Below are 6,342 nucleotides of genomic sequence, written 5' to 3'. Positions count from 1 at the left end.
TAACTTTTACTTTATCGCAACTAACATTTACTTTTCCGCAACTAACATTTACTTTCTCGCATCTAACTTTTACTTTTCCGCAACTAACATTTACTTTATCGCATCTAACATAAAGTCATATATTTTATTTAGACGATAGCGTGGCTCTGCCAGTTGTTCTAAATAAAATATTGTGATTTGATCTAACATTTACTTTTATGTCAATTTATATTTATGCATTTATATATATATTATGGGTACCATGTATTAAATATCAGTTGATATTAATATAGTGGGAACTATATTATATGATATACTTGTTTAAATATTTAATTGTTCTTTTTATGTTTATATTTATTCATCTATATATATTATGGGTACCATGTATTAAATATCGGTTAATCTGATATTAATATAGTGGGAACTATATTATATGATATACTTGTTTAAATATTTCATTGTTCTTTTATGTTTATTTTTATTTTAGTTTCTTTTATTTATTTTTATTAAGCAATCTTAAATAAACCAACAATGAACCTTTGAAACCTTGACAATTTTATAATTTGTGTATTTGAAGTTTTATAATAATATTTTCATCTATAATATATTATTGCTAAAATTAAACTTACAACATCCTCTCCGTGGATCGATCTCGTACTCACGAGTATATTACTTGCAGACAACCTACACTTGGGTGAATTACAATTTAATTTGTAGCAAGTTTTTGGCGCCGTTGCCGGGGAGGTATAAATTAAGTTTAATTTTGTTATTATGTAAATAGTATGTTGTTTTTTATTGTATGATTGTTTGGAGTCATAAACAAAGTGGTAGACTTGTTCGAGTAACTGAAAATATTTTAAACATGGACGATAATTCTAATAATCAAGATGATAATAATAATAATAATCATCATCAAGAACATGAACAACCAAGAACACTTAGGCACCATATGAATCCAATAAGAACTAGTACACCATCTTGTTTAGTTTTTCCTCCTGATGCATCTAATTTCAATTTTAAGCCACAAGTCATTCAACTTTTACCAAATTTTCATGGCTTAGATTCTGAAAATCCATATTTGCATTTAAGAGAATTTGAGGAGGTTTGCAACACTTATAATGATCAAAATTGTAGCATGGATACTGTTCGATTAAAGCTTTTCCCTTTTTCCTTAAAAGATAAAGCTAAAACATGGTTGCAAAATTTGAGATCAAGTTCAATAAGATCATGGGAAGAAATGCAACAACAATTTCTAAAAAAGTTTTTTCCTTCCCATAGAACAAACTCTTTTAAAAGACAAATTACAACTTTTTCTCAAAAACAAGGGGAAACATTTTATCAATGTTGGGATAGATATAAAGAGTTACTTAATACATGCCCACATCATGGTTTTGAAATATGGAGAATAATTTCTCACTTTTATGAAGGTTTAATACCTAAAGATAGGCAAATGATAGAATTCATGTGTAATGGAACTTTTGAAGATAAAAACCCAAATGAAGCTATGGAATATTTGGAGTCATTAGCAGAAAATGCTCAAAATTGGGATAATATAGGCTCAATTGAACCACCAAGTAAAACCAATAATTCAACAAATGGGGGTGGTATTTATCATCTTAAAGATGATGTAGATGTTCAAGCTAAACTTGCATCTTTAGCAAGAAAAATCGAGTCATTAGAAATGAAAAAGAGTGATCAATTAAAAAGTGTTCAAGAAATTGTTTGTCATATATGTGACACACATGATCATCTTACAAAAAATTGTCCTACTTTGTCTTCATTTAAAGAATGTCTCCATGAACAAGCCAATTATGTTAACAATTTTAAAAAACCAACATTAGATCCTTTTTCACAAACATACAATCCTGGTTGGAGAAATCATCCCAATTTTAGTTGGAGGAACGATAATAATGCACAACCTTCACAACAACCTTTTCAAAATAACCAAAATCATCAAGGTTATGCTCCTTATATCCCACCTCCAAGAAAAAATTTTGAAGATGAAATTCATGCATACATTCAAAAGCAAGAGTCTATCAATATTCAAAACATTCAATCTATGAATGATTTGAAAGAAATTCTTGCAAAATTTGCATCTGCACTTAATATTCATGAAAAAGGAAAATTTCCATCTCAACCACAACCTAATCCTAAAAATCAAAATCAAGAAAAATTTGATCAAGTAAAATCGGTTATTACTCTTAGAAGTGGTAAAATAGTTAATGATCCATATAGTGATGAAAACAAAGATCAATTAAACTCAAAGAGTAAGGATTCAAATCCTGATACTTTTGAGAAAGATGATGCTTTGAGTCCTAAAAATAAGAAAATTGATGATAAAATAAATAAACATGTTCCTTTTCCTCATGCATTAGTAAATAATAAAAAACAAAAAAATGATTCTGATATTTATGAAGTTTTTAAACAAGTAAAAATAAATATTCCATTATTAGATGCTATTAAACAAGTGCCTTCTTATGCAAAGTTTTTAAAAGATTTATGTACTGTAAAAAGACAATTGCATGTAAATAAGAAAGCATTCTTAACGGAGCAAGTAAGTTCTATTATTCAAAATAATTCTACCTTGAAATATAAAGATCCCGGTTGTCCAACAATTTCATGTATTATTGGAAAAAATAAAATTAAAAAAGCTTTGTTAGATTTGGGAGCAAGTGTGAATTTAATTCCTTATTCAGTTTATGAAAAGCTTAAGTTGGGAGATTTAAAACCTACATCTGTTACTCTTTTACTAGCCGATAGGTCAATCAAAATACCTAGAGGTATCGTAGAAGATGTGTTAGTTCAAGTCGATAAATTCATATATCCTGTGGATTTTATTGTCTTGGATACACAACCAATAGAAGTACATAACGAAATTCCAGTAATATTGGGACGTCCATTTCTAGCAACTTCAAATGCTTTAATTAATTGTCGAAATGGAATAATGAAATTGTCTTTTGGAAATATGACTTTAGAACTTAATGTGTTCAATTTATGTAAACAACCAAGTATTAATGAAGATGAAGATGATAATGCAATAGAAACAATTGTGGAAGAAAATATACACCAAGAAAACTTAAATCAACAATCTGAAGTTTGTTTAGTGGAAAGTTTTGATTCAAAAAATGTTTTTAAATCAAAGTTATTTGAAGAAATTAATGAACTTGAAGAAGTAAAAGAAAATGATCATCCAAAACTTGAATTAAAACCCTTGCCAATAGAACTAAAATATGCTTTTCTTGGTGAAAATCAAACATATCCTATTGTAATATCTTCTACCCTCTTACCAAAACAAGAAGAAGATGTAATAACACTACTTAAAAAACACAAAAATGCAATTGGATGGACTTTGCAAGATATAAAAGGTATAAATCCTTTAATCTGCACACATAGAATTCACTTGGAAGAAAATGCTAAAACATATCAACAACCACAAAGAAGATTAAATCCACACATGAAAGAAGTTGTTAAAAATGAAGTTTTAAAACTATTAGATGCCGGAATTATTTATCCAATCTCGGATAGTAAATGGGTAAGTCCAACACAAGTAGTACCAAAAAAATCAGGCATCACTGTTATAAAAAATGAAAAGGGAGAATTATTACAAGCTAGGATTCCATCTAGTTGGCGTATGTGCATTGATTATAGAAAATTAAATGATGCAACTAGAAAAGATCACTTTCCGTTACCATTTTTAGATCAAATTTTAGAGAAAGTGGCAGGTAATCCTTATTATTGTTTTCTTGATGGGTATTCGGGGTATTATCAAATACCAATATCATTAGAAGATCAAGAAAAAACTACTTTCACTTGTCCGTTCGGAACTTTTGCTTTTAAAAGAATGCCATTTGGTTTATGTAATGCCCCGGCTACTTTTCAAAGATGCATGCTAAGTATTTTTAGTGACATGATTGAAGAATTTGTGGAAGTTTTTATGGATGATATAACTGTTTTTGGAAACTCATTTGAAAACTGTCTTAAAAATTTGGAAGAAGTTTTAAAAAGATGTGAAGAAAAAAATCTTGTTTTAAATTGGGAAAAATGTCACTACATGGTTAAATCCGGAATTGTGTTAGGGCATGTCATATCTGAAAAAGGAATTGAAGTTGATAAAGCTAAGGTTGATGTTATTGCTAATTTACCATCACCAAACACGATCAAAGAAATTCGATCATTTTTGGGTCATGCGGGATTTTATAGAAGATTTATAAAAAATTTTAGCATAATATCGAAACCAATTTCAAATCTTTTAACAAAAGATGCACAATTTGAATGGACTCAAGAATGTGAAACTGCTTTTAAAAAAATAATTAATCTTTTAACTACATCACCTATTTTACAACCTCCTGATTGGTCTTTACCATTTGAATTAATGTGTGATGCAAGTGATTATGCTGTAGGAGCCGTGTTAGGACAAAGAAAAGAAGGTAAACCTTATGTGATCTATTATGCAAGTAGAACCTTAAATAGTGCTCAAATCAATTATTCAACAACTGAAAAAGAATTACTTTCAGTAGTGTTTGCATTAGATAAATTTCGATCCTATTTAATTGGTTCTACTACTATTGTTTACACTGATCATTCTGCCATAAAATATTTATCAAATAAACAAGATGCTAAGCCGAGATTAATAAGATGGATTTTGTTGTTACAAGAATTTGATCTTGTAATAAGAGATAAAAAAGGAAAAGAAAATGTAGTAGCCGATCATTTATCAAGAATAATTTTTGAATCATCTCAAAATGAAATACCAATAAATGAAAATTTTCCGGATGATCAACTATTTTATGCTACTACTATGCCTTGGTTTGCTAATATTGTAAATTTTCTTGTGACAAATAAAATGCCTTCTCATTGGAATTCACAAGATAAAAATAAATTCTTGAAAGAGGTCAAAAAATTTTATTGGGATGATCCTTATTTGTTTAAGTATTGTCCTGATCAAATTTTTCGACGATGCATACCCGACAATGAGGTAAGTAGTGTCATTAAATTTTGTCATTCTGAGGCATGTGGAGGTCATTTTTCGTCAAAGAAAACAGCTGCAAAAATCTTTCAATGTGGATTTTATTGGCCTTCTTTATTCAAAGATACACATTCATTTTGCAAATCTTGTGAAAATTGTCAGAAAATGGGTTCAATTTCAAAACGAAACATGATGCCTTTAAATCCAATCATGATTATTGAAATATTTGACAGTTGGGGAATAGATTTTATGGGTCCATTTCCATTATCTTTTGGATTCACTTATATTTTAGTAGCTGTCGATTATGTTTCAAAATGGATTGAAGCAATTGCATGTATAACTAATGATCATAAAGTTGTGATAAAATTTTTGAAAGAAAATATTTTTAGTCGATTTGGAATACCTAGAGCTATAATAAGTGATGGGGGAAGTCATTTTATAAATAAATCATTTTCTTCGTTGTTAAGAAAATATGGTATTACACATAAAGTTTCTACTCCATATCACCCTCAAACGAATGGTCAGGTTGAACTTGCAAATAAAGAAATAAAACAAATTTTGGAAAAAACAGTCAATCCAAATCGAAAAGATTGGTCTTTAAGATTAAGTGATGCATTATGGGCATACAGAACTGCATTTAAAACATCATTGGGGATGTCACCATATAGATTAGTTTTTGGAAAGCATTGTCATTTACCTGTTGAAATTGAACATAAAGCTTATTGGGCAATTAAAGCGTTTAATACTAATTTAGATGATGCATCTAAATCAAGAAAATTGCAATTAAATGAACTAGAAGAATTAAGAAATGATGCATATGAAAATGCAAAGATTTATAAAGATAAAACAAAAGCATTTCATGATAAAAATATTATGAGAAAATCTTTTGAAATCGGACAAAAAGTTTTACTTTATAATTCTCGCTTGCATTTGTTTCCAGGAAAACTTAGATCGCGATGGTCTGGACCATTTATTGTTAAATTTGTCTATCCTAATGGTGCTGTTGATGTTGAAAATCCTAAAAATAATAATGTATTTAAAGTTAATGGGCAAAGACTTAAACCGTTTATAGAAAATGAAGTTCTTAATGAAGAGTTTATGCCTTTATATGATCCAACTTAATTGTTACTTATATTTTTATTTTATTTTTGCAGAAATTAGGACACTTCCCGGTTAAGTGGCGGATAACGGTACTCCGTGGCTCTTACAGTCGGTTAAATTGGTTTCCCACAATAACTGATCAAAAAAAAAAATATATTTCTTTATTTTCAAAATGGAAGAAGCTATCAAAGAACATGGAAAATATATTTGTTCTTCTGTTTTTAAAAAAGTTCGAAGAATGATTTATGAATGCAGACGTGAAAGATTGAGAATGCTTATGCAAAAAGGAATTCCGG

General features: G+C 28.9%; 1 non-coding gene across 1 annotated transcript; it reads right to left on the bottom strand.

Annotated features, from left to right (window-relative positions):
• Positions 1 to 1,260: 1,260 nt before the first annotated feature.
• On the bottom strand, positions 1,261 to 1,371 carry LOC140885808 (small nucleolar RNA R71). The gene has a single exon (XR_012151224.1). It is a non-coding gene; the product is annotated as a small nucleolar RNA R71 (small nucleolar RNA).
• Between the last annotated feature and the right edge of the window lie 4,971 nt (positions 1,372 to 6,342).

This window comes from Henckelia pumila, chromosome 2 (assembly GCF_033568475.1).
Source record: "Henckelia pumila isolate YLH828 chromosome 2, ASM3356847v2, whole genome shotgun sequence".
NCBI classification, from domain to species: domain Eukaryota; kingdom Viridiplantae; phylum Streptophyta; class Magnoliopsida; order Lamiales; family Gesneriaceae; genus Henckelia; species Henckelia pumila.
This window is presented reverse-complemented; position numbering and strand designations above follow the sequence as displayed.